Genomic DNA, 17,919 nt, shown 5'->3' with positions numbered 1-17,919 from the left:
AAAAGCCTAGAGTTGGGGATGCAAAAGTATCCCATAAATCTTAGTGCATTTTAAAAGCTTTAATCTTTTACGTCTCAAGTGTTTCAGATTTTAAGCTGTTAAAGCTTAAAGACTGAGACATGTGGGATATCCTGTATAGATTTAGTAATGGTATATGGAAGTGCAGGCCAAGTGCTAGGTTAGACTGGAGAGGGGTGGTCCTTCCAGATCAGAGAAGGCTTCCTGTAAGAGAGAGCATTTATCATGGGCTTGAAAAAGTGGAAAAGAATGAACAAAAGACCAGGTTCCCTTTCATCTGTTGTTCACTGGCTCCCAAAGTCATTCTGCCTCTCTCTAGAGGAGGCTAAAAGCACAGCTGGTATGTTTTTCTGGCTCCCACCTACCTCCCTTGGCTTACTTCATCTTAATGCCTTTTAGCATTTCACACACTCTCAATCCTAATCCAAACATCCTGTTTGCTTTCCCCTATACATAACTCACCATTCCAGATCTTTTCACATATGTCTCCCCCTTCCTTGCATCCCCCCTCAAACACATACACACATTTCCAAAATGGACTTCTACCTCATAGAATCTCTAGCTTCTTGATTCCTTCAAAGCCAAGTTCATCTGGCATCTCCTACGGAACAGAATCCTAAACCTGGAAAAAGCCTTAGAAGCCATGGAGTGTAACCTCCCTCTTTTTACACATGAGGAAATTGAGCCTAAGAGAGGTTAAATGGTTGGCCCATGGTTACACAACTGGTAAGTGTCTGAGGCAGGATTTGAATTATCTCCCTCTGGAAGTTACTTTGTTTCCCTTTGGATTGGCAGTTCCTGCTCACCCACTATATCTAGGTGCCCAGGAGAGAGTCAGCCACAATTTGAGGGTGCTGTTTCATTGTTTGAGTCTGGATCTCCAGTGTCTTGCACAGGCAAACCCTTAATAAATGTGTGCTAACAAGTAAAGCCAATGCAACCAAAATTATAAGAAAAGTAGAAAATTGGAAAAATAAATTTTGCAACAAATATTTTTGATAAAAGTCCCATTTCTTAAATATATAGAGAAATGAGTATAATTTATAAAAATATAAGTCATTCCCCAAATGAAAAATGGTCAAAGGATATGAACGGGTAGTTTTCAGATAAATCAAGGTTATCTATAGTCATATAAAAAAGGCTCTAAATCACTATTGACTAGAGAAATGCACATTAAGACAATTCTGATTGTTTTAATTAACAATCAATTAGATCAACAAACAATTAGATTGGCTAACATGACAAAAAAGGAAAATGATGGATGTTAGAGGGGATATGGGAAAACTGGGACAACTAATGCATTGTTGGTGGAGTTGTGGGCTGATCTAACCATTCTGGAGAGCAATTTGGAACTATGTGCAAAGGGCTCTAAAACTGTGCATACCCTTTAATCCAGCAATACCACGATTAGGTCTATATCCAAAAGATAATCAAAAAGGGGTCGGGGAAGGACCCTATTTGTACAAAAAATATTTATAGCAGCTCTTTTTGTAGTGGCTAAGAATTTGAAACAGAAGAGATGACCACAAATTGGGGGATGGTCGAACAAGTTGTGATATATGAATATGATGGAATACTATTGTGCTATAAGAAATGACAAACAGGAAGATTTCAGAAAAACCTGGAAAGACTTACATGAACTGATGCAAAATGAACAGAACCAAGAGAACATTGTACACAGTAACAGTAATACTTTTTGATAAAGAAATGTGAATGATTTAGCTCTTTGCAGCCATACAATGATCCAAGACAATTCCAAAGGACTCATGATGAAGTGTATTATCTGCCTTCAGAGAAAGAACTGATATTGTTTGAATTCAGACTGAAGTAAGCTATTTTTCACTTTCTTTCATTCATTCTTTTTCTTTCATTTGAGTCTTTTCTACAAAATGACTAATATGGAAATGTTTTACATAATTGTATATGTATAACCTGCATCTAGTTACTTACTGTCTCAGGTAGGGGAAAGGAGAGGCAAGGATAGAATTTAGAACTCAAAACTTTAAAAAAAATTTTTTTTAATTGGTTTAACATGTAATTGGGGAAAAATAAAATATATTTCAAAATAAATGTGTGCTGATGTATATAGTCAATAGCAAATTGCTTGCCTTCTCAAGGAGGGGAGAGGAGGGAGGTAGAGAATTTGGAGCTTAAAATTTTTAAAAATGAGTGTTAAAATTGTTTTTACATAAAATTGGAAAATGAAATATAAAAATTTTCAAGAAAAAAACAAATGGGTGCTGGAATGTTGTATCAGCAATGCCATATTCACAATGCCTATAGAGATTACAAATATGCTGATATAATTATCCATCACAAAATACATCAGGTTTGCCATTTGGGGAAATAAACTAGAAAATTTATTAAGATACCAAAAGACTGAGTCCCAAAACCAGAAAGTGAAAGCCATCAGAGTAGTTATGACATTGGCACAGGTAGATAAAGTAGAAAGCACCCACATTTTCAAGCCTTTAAAACAGAACAGGCTACCTCAGGCAAAGGTCCTCCTCTCCCCACTCACAGCAACCACCCAGCGTCCTGGAAGCACGCTCCCAGCAGCTCCGGACCCTGGCAGTCCTCAGCAGGGGTCCTAACTCAAAAAAAAAAAAAAGGCAACCGCCACCAACTGCCAACCGCAGGACCGTTAGCTCGGCTTTTCACTTTCTCTTGCTCTGCTATGTCAGCACGTCCATGGGGCATGGGAGATCTTTAAATCCCATAACCCTTACAAATGTAGAGTTCAAGTTCTATGTAAACCTTATAAATTTGCAAGGATCTGCTGAGTTAGCAAGAATGACTTCAGAAAGGAAGTTCCCAGTTGGCAGCCTCGACTGGCCCCTGCCAACCCTGCACCCCAGGTAAGCACCCCTGCCAATCTGTTCCTCCCCCTCCCCCAACTGAATTGAAGGTGTTTCATGCCTTTTGTCCTAGGTATAAAAGTGACTAGTTCTGAATCTTAGACTGAATGCAGGCAGGGCAGAACTGGGGGAATAGTTCAAGGTCAACAGTCAAGCAGCCAGCCCAACTCTAATGGCTCTTTATCACTCTGAATTGTGAAGGTTTATGTGTCTTATCTCCCCTCTCAAAAACGATGAGTTACCTAAGGGCAAGGGCCAGCTTACAAGCATAGATTCAAAACTGTAAGGGACCTTAGAAGCCACAGAGTCTAACCCCCTTCTTTTTTATACATGAAGAAACTGAGGCCAAGAGAGGTGAAATGGCTGGCCCAGAGTTACATACCTGGTAAGTGTCTGGTAAGACAATGGGTAAGTTCCAAGTCCAGCACCCTAGCCACTTCACCTGCCACCTACCTTACTCACCTCTGTGTCCCCTGAAATGTAGGGCCCTGCACTTAGTTACAGGTTCTAGTCTTGACTTTCCATCATCTCTATTCCTTCTCATTTTACAGATGGGGAAACTGAGGCACACAGGGTTAAGTTACTTGCCCAGGATCACACACAGCTAGTAAGTGTCTGAGGTCAGATTCCTGACTCAGGAAGACCCATCTTGACTCCAGTCCTGACACTCTATCCACTGTGCCATAGGGAGATACAACAGTTTGGAAGTTAAGGACCCTCCCAGCCTGAGATTGGCAATTTTATTTTATGCACACTTCTAATGACCTCCCCCTTTATTATTTGTCAATTAGAGGCTTGATAGGGTAGGGCAGAGAGCACCAGGGTGGAGACATTTCTTTCTCTCTGCTACTTCATTGCTGTGTTACTTTGGACAAGTAACTTGATTTTCTGAGTTTCATTCCACCTCTATAAAAATACATATGGGGCCTAGCTCATGGGATTACTGTGGGGATTAAAAAAATAGAGTATGCAATGGACTTTGTGAACCTCTCTATAACACGTCAAGGAACTGTGTGTGCTCTCTCTACCCACCCTGGCCTAGATTGCAACACTTCCATGCCTCGAAAGATGCCCTTTGTGAGCCGAAATTGGCAATGAGCCTTTCTGTTGAATGAGGCTGGTCTTCAGATGACTGATGACCAATCTGTTACTAGGCTAGTGCTCGTGCTAAGGTCCCCTCAAAGAGTCACAGCAATGGGAAGCCTTAGTTAGAAGGTAGCTTTCATCTTCTATAAATGAGTTACATTATTATCTATCAGACTGTATCTCCTGTTCAGGAAGGGGGCATCCTGCTCCAGGCCTAACAGGCCAGTTCAGTGATTCAAGGGTCCGAATGTAAGAGGCTTTCTGCACGATAAAATGCAATCAAAATTACTTTACTAATAACAAAGGATAGAAAGGATGTATCTCTAAGGTTAAAAAGATAGTAAATTCAGATGAAATGTCTACTCCCTTCCACCTAAGGTCAGGAAGGCATTCTAGCCAGGCAATGGGAATTCCACTAAGACCTCAATTCTCCAAGGGTTGGACCTTTCATGACTCAGGCAGAGAGAAAGCCAAATGATAGTTACAAGAATGACACCATTCCCTTAAAGGAAAACCAGCCAGGTTCTAAAGCAGAGGCCTCTCCTTCTGCTCTGCTAGGACCTAATCCATTGGTTTGTACCCTGCAAACGTTTAATAACTCTTTGCTGGATTAATTTGTATATTTCAATGTGTATATTCTTTTTGCCCTGGTAATTCTTTTTTTATTAATTTATTTTAAACTTAAATACAAAATCAGGAAAGAAAAGCATTGCCATGTGCACAGCAGAACATGAGAAAGTATTCAAAATACAGAGCAATAAATTTCCATTTCAAGAAAGTCTATGTAATAAATACTACACATTGTATTCAGAGCTGTCTATCTTTACTTCCTTGTAGCTTTGCTTTTGTTCTCTGTTGTGAACTTTTTACTTTGTACTTTTTCCCCCTTCTTCCTTCTCTCCTTCAAGAAGGCCAAAATTAAGCACAGATATAGATAGATATACACACATACACATACATATACATGCAAATATATTACATGCATGTATACATACATGTATACATTTACACACATACATATACTTAGATATCCATAATCATACTCTTATATAGACATAGACATTCATATGCATCTACATAGGATCATACTACATTTGTTTGTTCTCTGTTTCTCTAAGGGAGAATAACATCTTCCTTCATAAGGCCAAGTCTTTCCATAATTTTCTAAGTCCACCAACCCATCATTTCCTACACCACAGCAATATTCCAACCTTATAGTTCAAGGGTGAGGAACCTGAAGCCCCAAGGCCACATGTAGCCTTCTAGGTCCTCAAGTGTGGCCCTTTGGCCGAATCCATTATTTATTTATTTACTTGCTTTTAGTTTACAACATTCAGTTCCATAATCCCTTGAGTTCCAAATTTTCTCCCCCTTTCTCTCCTTCCCCTTTCCCCCCCATGGCAGCAGGCAATCCAGTATAGGTTCTACAAATACTTGTGCATTAAATTAAACATTAGTTAAGTTGTAAAGAATTATAACCAATGGAATGAACAAGAAAGAAGAAACGAAACAAAACAAAACTCGAAAGAGAGAGCAGGTAGTTTGCTTCTATCTGCGTTCAGACTCCGTAATTCTTTCTCTGGATGTGGATAGCCCTTTCCATCATGAGTCTTTTGGAGTTGTCTTATAACCTTGCATTGCTGAGAGGAGCCCAGTCTATCAAAGTTATTCATTACAGATACAACGTGTCTGTAATTGTGTACAAAGTTCTCCTGGTTCTGCTCTTCTCACTCAGCATCAGTTTATATGTCTCTCCAGGTTATTATGAAGTCTGTCTTTTCTTATTTTTCCTTATTCCTTTTTCTTATTATTCCTCATGTCTTACAGCACAATAGTATTCCATTACATTCATATACCACAACTTGTTCAGCCATTTCCCACTTGATGGACATTCCCTTGATTTCCAATTCTTTGCCGCCACAAAAAGAGCTGCTATAAATATTTTTGTACGTGCAGGACCTCCTACCACTTGTATGATCTCTTTGGGAGAATCCATTTATTTTAAATAGTCTAAGACAATATTGATTAGTTAGACTAACATACAGTATAGTTTCCCTATTTTTCTCTTTTGATTAAATCTGTTTTAGCTTTAACTTTGTCTGAGATGCCCTGGTGATTCTTTTAAGTTGTTCAAGACTTGTGATTTGATTGGTACAGACTAGAGAACCCCAGTAAGGAAGCCCTACCATTGTCCTATTATCTGCGGTTTTAGAGAATTGCCGGGAGGCACAGAAGTCTTAACCTCTTGGGATCTGCCCAGGGTCATACTGCCAAGGTTTATTAGAGTACTAGGCATGCGTATGTAGTGTGCCAGGTGTGCCCAAGCACCACAGTGTGCCAGCACTTGGTGGGGCTGCCCAGGACCTAGAGCCTGCCAGCAGTAGCAGGCGCTGCTTTCCCAGTTTCTATTGCTGAAGCCCCTATCACAGCCACTCCCATCCCTCTGCTTCTATGCTTCTTTTCCCACTTGCTTCCCTTCAGTTCCAGGAGATCTCTCTAGTGACTGAGGACCCTCTATAACCTTCCAGATTTCTCTGTGATACTGCCTCATCTCTCCAGGGGCACTTTCTCTAGGCAAAGTCAAGTTCATTCCAGGGTTAGGCAGACTTTCTGCCTTCCTCCTTCCTGCCCTCAGGAGGACCCCATTCTACCTGGTTGCTATCAGGGCAGAGAAAAATCAACTAGACTTTGGTTCCTCCTGCCATTTTGTTTTCTTTGGCTCAGATCATGGTATATGGCCCTGGGTGCTGGTTGATTCAGACATGAAAGGAAAAAAAATCAAATTCTTAAATAGTCTAAGAATGTGCTATAGTCTTTTAATTCCATTTTTATGGAATTTAATAAATTCAAAATTTAATTCCATTAAATTCGTTGGCCTCTCCAATCCCTACCAGCCCCACCACTGGGGTGAGGGAAGCAAGGTCTGGTTGGAAAGATGTTTTTGTAGCCAAGAAAGCAAGACGCAAAGGTAGTGTTGTATTTTAGAGGAAGAGGGAGGGTTTAATTAAAAGGAGCTCTTTACAAATTTTGTATTTTTAAAATTTTTATTTTGAATTCAAAATTCTCCCCCTTCCTCTAGCTCCTCCCCAACCCACTGAGAAGACAAGAAATACCATAACCTTTATACAAAATGTATATTTTCAAAGTAGTTAATTTTTTTTAGGTTTCAGTTTATTTAGTTAGGTGACTAAAAATAACACTGTTTATGACCAAGTATTTGCTAAATGTTTGCCTTATACAAAACATTTCCTGGGTGCACACCCTAATACAATGTTATTCTCACCTATGAACAGAGGAGGGGCTTGAAGTCAGGTCTTCCTCACACTATAGTCACATCGAGTCAAGGGTTTATTATGTGCCAGGCCCCGTGCTAAGTGCTGGTAAACAGAAAGAAAGGCACAAGCGCCCCTGTCTTCATAAGAAGCTCACAGTCCAATGGGAGAGACCATACATCAGGGGTTAGGGACAAACGAGCTCCATATGGGATAAAATGGAGAGAATGAGAAGAGGAAAGACATCAGCACAGAGAGCTTTAAAGAAAATGGGGTTTGAGCTGAGATCTGAAGGAAACCAGGAGGCAGCGATGAGAAAGGGAGGATTCCAGGCATGGGGGACAGTTAGGAAAAACTCCTGGAGCAGCTTATTAGAGGAATAGCAAAGCTAGATCATAAAGAATATAATGGGGGGTGCACATAAAAAGCCTGTAAGGTAGGAGGGGGCTGGGTCATGAAGCTCATTAAGAGCCAAACAGAGGATTTTATATTTGATCCTGGGGTAATAGGGAGCCCTAGAGGTTATTGTATGGGGAAGAGGGAGGGAGACACGGTTAGAGTATTTCTCTAAGAGTTATGCCACAATACCACACCCTTACAAAGACACTTTAGAAATTTAGAAAAAGACTCTTGTTGTCCAGAGAATGTGGAGGCAGAGGGTAAGAGGGAATGATGAAAGTAAGGAAAAGAAAGGGAAAAGATAATTTACGGTCAAATATGGTCAAGTTCTGGACTCAAGAACTAAGGAAATTAAAGGGTGGGAAGGGAGGTGTTTATGTGCCTGTGTCTGTGTGTGGAGGGATGCTTTTATTAGGTTGGGAAGGTATGTGTGTGTCTGTGTCTATGTCCATGTCTATGTCTGTGTCTATGTCTGTGTCTGTGTCCATGTCTATGTCTGTGTCTACGTCTGTGTCTGTGTCTATGTCTATGTCTATGTGGAGAAGTGCCCTTATTAGGTTGGGAAGGAGAGCAGAGATGAGGAAAGATTTAGAAAGGAGTAAAAGATGGAAGCCCTGAGTCTGAGGGTGAAGGTCCCAGGGATCAGCTCCAAGGAGAAGCCCGTACCCAAGAAGATGATTTGTAGTAAAAAAAAGATCTAAGACCCAGGCAGGATGACCTCCTACAAGTTTGATATGGCCTCATATTTCAATATCTTGCTCTGTAAAATAGGGGTGATAATCCCTCTCTATCTTCACCCCTCGGTGAATCACTAATCATGCCTCACTAAGCACTAACCCCAGACTACTTTTGCCATCTACTTTCTTCAATGTTACAGGAACTGGAGGAAATTATAAAATGGTGCTGACTTGATCCAATACATATTTATGTTGTCTAATCTCTACTAGGCCCTCACCACAGCAAGGTAATCATTCTACTAGGCATCTAGGCATTGCAATGAAGAGAGGGCTGAACTTGGAGTCAGGAAGATTTGAAGTTTTAATTCTGCCTCAGACACTATCTAGATAACATATGATAAATGCTTTGTAGCCTTAAAGTGCTAGTGAAGCATGATTAGTGAAAAAACCAGAGGTCAAGGGACTCAAGAGAAAAAGATAGGGTAGAATTGAATTGATTCACCAAGGAGAAAAGGTAGGGAGGGATTATTACCTCTATGGAGAACTCACATAGGGAGAGTGTTCAAGTGATGGTCATAAAAAGCGATACAGGGACACTCTCAAGGTCTCTCTCAAGAACTTTGGAATTGATTGTGTGACATGGGAGACACTAGCACAGGACCACCCAGCATGTTGTGCCCACATCAGAGAAGGTGCTGTGCTCTATGAGCAAAGCAGAACTGAAGTAGCTCAAAAGAAACTCAAGATACTCAAATTTAGAGAATTCACCCCAAATGCTGACATGGACTTTTTGTGCCCAACCTATGGTAGAGCCTTCCAAGTTCCTATTAGTCTCATCAGCCATAGCTGGACATAGTTGGACACACTGTAACTTGACTCTAACTTGATGTCATTTTGGTCCTCATTGAGAACAAAGGACAACAACCAACCACCCACCTCCTTAGTCTCTTTCATTGGTTCTTCATTGAGTTAAGCCTTTACTTGTGAGTGTCCCCTGAGCCTCCATCCTAGTCCCTCTTCTCTTTTCCCTTTATACCATCTCACTTAGTGATCTCATCAGCTCCCATGGGTTCAATGATCATTTCTATGAATATGACTCTGAAATCTATATATCAAGACCTATTCTTTCTTCTAACCTCCAATCCCACATCAACTACTGCTCCTTAAACATCTTATTGGGTATCTAAACTCAACATGTCTAGAACAGATGTCATTATCTTTTTCCCCAAAACCAAAGATGTTAAGCATTGGGGGTGGTTAGGTGGCACAGTGAATAGAGCACCGGCCCTGGAGTCACGGCGACCTGAGTTCAAACCCAGCCTCAGACACTTAACACACACACACACACACACACACACACACACACACACACACACACAAACTAAAACCCCAATTGCCCTACCTTCCCCTCTCAAAAAAAAAAAAAAGATGTTAAGCATTGACCCTACGCCACATGTGACCCATATCCTGAATGTGATTCCAATCAGATGTAGTTCTTATCTGATTATAATGTATTGATGTATTAATAAAATAAAAGAAAGACATAAACATGTCGATATGTAGCCCACAGGGATCCTTATGTATGATCTAGGGACCCTGGTTACTACGTGGGTTTGACACCACTGTCCCAAACCTTCGCCCCCTTCCCAACTTCTGCATTACTATCAAAGGGACCACCCTTCCAGGCACCTCAGCTCCAAACCTTCCCGTCATTCTGGACTTCTCACTTGAACTTGTCCCACATGTACAATGTGTTGTCAAACCCTTGTGTTTCTAAGTCCCCTTCTCTCCACTCAAAGCCACCAGCCTGAATCAGGCCCTCATCACTTCCTGTCTACCAGGAGTGGGAGCCTGCAACCTCAAGGCCACATGTGGCCTTCCAGGTCCTTATGTGGACCTTTGACTGAGTCTAAGTTTTACAGAACACATCCTTTGCTTAAGGGGATTTCTTCTGTGAAGTTTGGATTCAGTTAAAGGGCCACACTTGAGGACCTAGAGGACCACATGTGGCCTCAAGAGCAGAGGTTCCCCACACCTGGGAAACAATATGCAATAACCAGCCTCTAGCCTCTCCCTTGACTAATCAACCCTTCATTCATCTGCCAAAGAGATTTCCTAACCTTTGGGTCTAATATGTCACTCTCTTGCTCAGTAAACTCTTGTTCAGTTATGTCTGACTCTCCCTGATCCTATTTGGGGTTTTCTTGGCAGAGATACTGGAGTGGTTTGCCATTTCCTTCTCCAGCTCATTTTACAGATAAGAAAACTGGGATAAACTGGGTTAAGTGACTTGCCCAGGGTCATACAGTTAGTTGGTTAGTGTCTGAGGTCAAATTTGAACTCCAGTCTTCCTAACTCCGGGTCTGGTGCTCTGTGCCACCTAGCTGTCCAATTAACTCTAAGACTGAATATAAAGCCCTCAGTCCGACATTTAAAGCTCTTTATAGCTTGACTTCTCCTTGTCTTTTCAGTCCTCTTACACTTTGGTCCTCTCCATGATCACCACGTTCCAGCTCCACCAGCCTCCTCACTGTTCTTCACATAAAACAGCTCCATCTCCAGCCTCGGTGCCTTTGCACTGGCTTTCCCATAGCCTGAATTGCCCTCCTTTCCGATCTGTCTCTTGGTTCTGGCTCCCTTCAATCCACCTTCTCTAAGAGGATATTTCTAGCTCTGCCTTTCTGCTCCCCACCCCCTTACTGTCTTCCCATGCTGAAATTAGCTTCCATCATTGATACATAGAAACATATACACACGTATGTGTGTATATACAGAGACAGATGGACACAGACAGAGACAGAGGGACAGAGACAAATTAGGGAAGTAGAGAGACAGAAAAACAGAAAAGGACAGAGACAGAGAAACAGAAATAGAGAGAGACAGAGACACAGAAAGACAGATCTAGAGAGACCCCGAAATAGAGAGACAGAGACACAGAGAGAGAGAGAGAGAGAGAGAGAGAGAGAGAGAGAGAGAGAGAGAGAGAGAGGCAAGAGAGACAGAAATAGAGAGACAAAGACAGAGAGACAGAGAGGCAGAAAAAGACAGACAGAGAGCATGTACCTGGTCTTTTGTATATTGTCTTCCCAGTTAGAATGTGGCTGTATGACGGCAGGGACCATGTTTTTCCCTTTTTTTTTTTGTTTTCCTGCACTTACCATAATGCATGCCCCAAAGTAAATGCTTAACCAATGTTTTTTGATTGATTTATTGATCCATAAACCTTGTCCTGACTTCTTCCCAGAAAATCACATGAGAAAATGACTTTAAGAGGTACCTTAAGTGGAGGATCAAATAGTTGCCACAGCACTGTGAAAGGTGAGATGGCCACAGACAATAGGATCCGATGAACGGAGTGCTATAACTAGGCTAGTGTGACCGGGTCCCCAGCCCAGGGTGCTGAAATTTAGAGGGCACCAGCAGCACTTCCTTCCCTTCATCAGGACAGAAAGAAACAAACAAGCTTAGCACCTAGCTGGCAAGATAAGTTAGAATGGGAAGCCAATGGATGACACGCTCTCAGCCCAGCAGCCAAGCTCTGGATTCCTTCCCTGTACCCTTGGCAGAGTAATCTTACCATGTTCGGGGAGGGGGTGCTGTCTTTCCTGCCCACACCCAAATAAATTTGTTTTAAAATTGTTTTAAATTATTGATTTGAAACCACATTTAATGAAGCGAACCCTAGTTCTGTCTCACAAGTTTTCTGTCTTTGTCTCTGTCTCTCCCATTTCTTTGTCTCCATCTGTCTGTCTCTTTGGTGAACACACATAGGCATACAGGGCCAAGTAATCACCCATAGTTTTAGACTCCCAGGTAATAAACCACTGCCTTTCCCACAGGCCAAGTGTAAGCTATTCTTCTGCCTAAAGGAATTTGAATCATAGGGTTCTGAAATGTGGTAGACGTTGGACATTGGACAGAGTCAAGAAAATCTGGGCTCACGTCCCACCTCCAGCACTTACTAACCATGTGACCCTGAGCAAGGCACTGTCTCAGCCTCAGTTTCTCCCACTATAATAACAGTAACTTCCTCATAGGGTTACTGTGTTTCTCAAATGAGATAATGTGTGTAAAGTGTTTCACAAGCCCTTAAATATGAGTGATTACTAGCTGTTTGACTTTGGACAAATCACTTGACATGCTATAATTCATATGGTATCTATATGTAGCACTTTAAGGTTTGCAAAGTGTTTTCAATACCTTTTATATACATGATGTTAAATCATAGGATTTTCCAGCAAGAAAGAAGGAAATGATTAGTGATCTACTTAACCCATCTTCCTCCTTTCCCCATTTTATAGATCTGAAAACTGAGGACTAGAGAGGTAAAGGGACTTGACAATTTTTCCACATAGGTGGAAGATGCAGGAGACTGGATCTGAACCTGTCTTTTCTCACAAAAGCCAGCATTGTTCCTACTATAGTGCAATGATTATCCACTGCAAATCTCACTTTCCTCATCTGTAAAGTGGGGATAATAAACTCTGCTGTGATTCACTCCTAGGGTTCTTATGAGGAATCATGAAAGAATGCCCTTGAGAGCAAATAGGAAATACAAAGGTTATATTATGGCTACGTAAGGGGGTGAGGTTATAATTAACATTCCCAAATGGTGGGGGAAGAAGTCAGCCCCAGTTCCCAGGGGGTCATAGACCCTCAGAGCTATTTGGTACCTCCAAAGTCACCAAGAAGCCCCAAGATGTGGCCATCCAATTTCTACTCCGAAATCCCTTCCAGGGGGAAGCTCACTACTTCAGAAGGTAACTGGGTGGAGCAATGGATAGAGACCTGGGCCTGGAGATAGGGAGATCTGAGTTCAAATCCAGCCTTATATTTGACTAGCTGTTTGACCCTGGGCAAGTTATTTAACCTTTTACTGACTCAGTTTCTTCCTCTGTAAAATAGGGATAATCATGGCATCTACATCCCTGAGTTGTTGTGAAGATAAAATTAAAATGTGTAAAGTTCTTTTAAATGCTGTATAACTTATTATTATTAATTTATTCCTCTTTGGGACAGGTCTGATTGTGCCACTATGGATCTTCCAGGAGCTGAGTTCAGGCCAAGCCTCTCTCTGACCATGGGGTTCCATGGGGTTCACAGTCATGCGGTTCCTCTTGCTAACACAGTGATCCTAAGGAAATCACTTGCGCTCTCTGAGCTTCAGCTTTCTAATCTGTAAAATGGGGACAATAATGATGTACTACCTATGTCCCAGGGTTGTGGGAGAGCATTTTGTCACCAAAGAAATGGGAATTGTTACAATAATACTCATGATTATCATGGGGCATCTGGGTGGGAGTGGGCGCTGAGCAGTTAAGTTGGGGGGCAGGGATCTCTGTGCCTCCCACCTGGTAGAACCCTGTAGGCAGTGATCAGGGCTGGGCCCACCTAGGTTTGGCAATCCCTCCATACACACCCCCAACCCACCCACCCCCCACCCCCAGCTGGAGCCAAGAGAGAAATCAATTGGTAAATAGAAAACAAAGGCCTGAAGAAACAAATACCTGGTTGACATGTCCCAGCCCATCGGGAGCTGAGATGTCTCTGAGCCCTCCCTCCCCTTCCCCAGGCCTGGAGCAGGAGTAGGAGGTGGGCGGCAAGTTCTGCAGGGGGGGTCTGTGGCTTCAGGGAAAGAGTGGGAAGAGGAGGGAAGGAGGGGGAAGGGAAAGGAGGTACCAAGGCATGAGAGCCAACCACTGTGCCTGGGAGAGGCTGGTCTCCTCTACTGCCAGGCCACCCTGGCATTCATGACTGATGAGCAGAGGTCTATTAACCTTGGTATAGAATGTCAGAGCAGCCACCTGGTCCAACCCAGGACTAAGCACCCCCAAGACATCATCCAACCTTCACCCTAAGAACTCCAGTGAGAGGGAAAGTGTCACCTCCAAAGGAACCTTGAATAGGCTCCAAATGTTCATCTCTTTTTCATATCAAGCCCAAATTTGCCCGTCTAGAATTTCTTAATTTAAAAAAATTAATATATTTTAATTAGTAATCAGTCATTTCTCTTATCCATAACTCCTCCCTATGAAGAAAAGGGAAAAGGGGAAAAGGAAAAGGGAAGGGAAGGGAAGGGAAAGCTCTTGTAGAGATATATAGAGTTAATATGTAGAGTTAATCAAAGCAAGGGTCTGCTAGTTGATGTGGTGGATGGAGCACTGGGCTTGGAATCTGGGAACACTCACCTTCCCTAGTTCAAATCTGACTTCTGACACTTACTAGCTGTGTGCCCCTGTGCAAGTCACTTAACCCTGTTTGCCTCAGTTCCTTATCTGTAAAATGATCTGGAGAAGGAAAATGCAAACCACTCCAGTATCTTTGCCAAGAAAACCTCAAAATGGGCTCATGAAGAGTCAGACAAGACTGAAACCACTCAACAACAAAATCAAAACAAGTCCCTGTTTTAGTCACATCCAAAACCCCAAAGCTTCATTTGGTATCCTGGGTCCATCTGCTCTCTGTTAGGAGGTAGGGAGCATTCTTCATCATTGATCCCCATGTAATCATGTTGTTCATTGTTGTTATAGGAAGCTAGATGGTTAGGTGCCCAGAGTGCTAGGTCTGGAGTCAGGAAGACCTGAGTTCAAATTCAGTTTCAGAGACTTCTGTGTATGATGACTGTGGAAAAGTCACTTAACTATTTAACTACCCTGCCTCAGTTTCCTCATCTGCAAAATAGAGGTTACAAAAGCACCTATCTTCCCTGATTACCAGAGGGATAAATTGCGATAATAATTGTAAAGCACTTGGACCAGTGACTGGCACATAAGTAAGTGCTGTAAAAATGTTAGCAATTATTAGAGTCTAAATTGTTCTGTTTCTGCCTCCTTTCACTGTAATTTCTACCCACTGTTCCTAGTTCTTTCCTCGGGGGCTAAGCAGAGTAAATCTAATTCCCTTTCCATAGGACAGCATTTTAAATGCTTGAAGAGAGGCAGTCTCCTTTGCTCCTGAATTTTCTCTAGCCTAAATATTCCCATTTCCTTCAGCTAATTCTCATATTCCATGAGCCTGACACCCTAGGACATCTTCAGTCCAATAATAGTATTATGCAGCTAGGTTGTGCCCTAGATAGAGCACAGAGCCTGGAAGATTTGAGCTCAAATCCAGTGTGACCCTAGGCAAGGTCAATTAAATCTGTTTGCCTCAATTTCCTCATTTGTAAAATTGGGATGATAATAGCACCTGCCTTTCAGGGTTTTTGTGAGGCCCAAATGAGATATCATTGTAAAGCCCTTAGCACAGTGCCCAGCACATAGCAAGTACTATATAAATGTTAGTAAGATTACTATGTTTACCTTCCTTAAAAATCTACTTCTGATTTTGCCTCTTCTCCAACCTCATACCCTTCATTGATCCCTACTGCCCACAGAAGTCACAAACTTGTACAAATCTAGACCTGGAAAGTAGGGAAAGTTTTGCAGAACAAATCCTTTTATTAAGGGGGTTTGTTCTGAGAGGTTTGGATTCAATCAGAGGGCCGCTCTTGAGGACCTGGAGGCCACAGGTTCCCCACCTCTGCTAGAATACATAATATAAAATGTCAGAACTAGATAGAATATCAAATATTAGAAGTGCATAGAGTTTAGAGCTAGAAGTAACCTTAGAACAAGGAATGTTAGAACATAAAACTTGAGAACAGGAAGGAACCTTAAAGATACATTTTGAGTTAAGAGACGGACTTTTGATTTCTGTCTATGGGGAGCTTCCAGTATGGAAATGTCTTCCAAAAATGTAGATCAGCAATTTATATCTAACTAATATAACAGAGGCTGGCACATGAACAGGGTATCTCTGATGTTCCTTGCCATATGGAAGAGTCTAGGTAGCCTGCTTCCAAGAGTCATTGATGTTGTGTAATGAAGGGGCCTCGGGGAGACGAGCATACCTCCATGTTCTGTCACTGGTTTCACTCTGCTAATCATGTAGTTAGGAACAGCCCAGGTTGGCAGCATAGGCAGAATTGGAGGCCTTACTCCATCTTGGCCCTTGGTTATTGACCTTGGTTTGACTCTGAGATCAGTATCTGGTGAGAGACAATAAACTAAAAGGAAAGTCCTTAGGTACTTCCCACCAAGGCCCATGCATGGTCTCATGAAATGGGGTCTTAGTTCTTTGCCTCTAAATTTTTTCTTTTCCATTTTAGGTGAAGAGATTAGAGACTGAAATCTTGTAAGTTTGGCAAGATAAAAAAAAAAACCAAGCCCACAAGTGTCCTGGCATCCTGGAATCCCAGTGTCCAGGTTTTGCTGTCCTGCATCGATGCCTTTGTAGAGCAAGGAGTGTCCTTGGGACCAGCCTAACAACAGCCCGAACAAAGGCTAATCCAGAAGTCACACCACATCTAGAGGTGAACAAGGTGGGACCAATGTTATGTAAAAATCATACTAAGAGTGAGGCCACTTTCCCCAGAGACTGAGACAGAATAAGAGAGAATGTATCCCTGAGGTACTGGGGAAAACATTTGTATTTTTGTAATTAATTGGTCTACCTTTAAAGCAAATATCACTTTATAAAAGCTAATTGCTATTAAGTGGTTAAACAGAACTAAGGTGCTAACTACTTATGCATAACAGTAGGGGGAACACAGCCAGATGGGGCTTGAGTCAATAGTAGAAAAAATGAAATACTCCAAATCCCTCAGGGTTCCCCTAGAGCCCCAAGGTCCAGGTATGACCTGCCCAGTTCTGGGAGGGTGAGCCCAGACAGTCTTCACTATATATTTATATTCTTTTTTTTTACAGCAAAGTATATGCCATATTTGTTGTACAAATCATGTTTATTCTTTCTAATGAAAAAGTAAGCAAAATGAAGAACATGGTGATTTTTAAAATAACGAAAATGAAGTCATTTTATATAATAACCAGCATGTCATAGAAGTGAGTGGATTTTCCAGAACTTTGCCAACAGGGCATAATCCCTGTCAGGTCCTAGCTGGAAAATCTTCAAGTCAAGGCCCAATATGGGACTATATGTCTTGTCCAAGAACCAGCCTACTTTGTTTTGTTTTCAATTCTTTAACATTTTTATCTAATACACTTACATTCTTAGAGAATTTCCTGGAACATTAAAAGGTTAAATCACTCACCTAGGGATCACAAAGCCACAATGAATCAGAGGCTAAACTTGAACCCAGCTCTTCCTGAATCCACAGCCTACCCACGACAAGGTAACCTCATCACAAGGAGGGATCATTTCATTCTTTGTACTTGTAGACACACTGGCTCACATATCTTACACATAGTTTTAATTTAATAAATATTTGTTGATTGAATGCTTAATACAAGTGTTTAACATTCAAAGCCCTTCACAAAATGATCCAGCTTACCCTACCAAACAAAACTCTCTACTCATTCTTTTTTTCTTATCAGGTCTGTTCCAGCCTCCACACCTTTGCCCACATTATAGTTCCCACACTCCTCCTTATACTTGTTCAAAGACGATCTTTCTTCAAGACCCTGCTCAAGCCTGTCCTCCTATAGTCTTTCCTAACTACTGTAAGCCAGAGGGATATGCTCCTTTGATGATTTCTGTACATTTACTGCCTGTATCACTCATATGGCCCTAATCAAAACAGTGCCTTCAGGGCTTTTTTTTTTCCTATAG

The sequence above is a fragment of the Petaurus breviceps genome, unplaced genomic scaffold (genome assembly GCF_028583685.1).
Source record: "Petaurus breviceps papuanus isolate PSGF00001 unplaced genomic scaffold, PetGlider_PUasm1.0 90760, whole genome shotgun sequence".
In the NCBI taxonomy this organism is placed as follows: domain Eukaryota; kingdom Metazoa; phylum Chordata; class Mammalia; order Diprotodontia; family Petauridae; genus Petaurus; species Petaurus breviceps.
Note: the sequence above shows the minus strand (reverse complement) of the source record.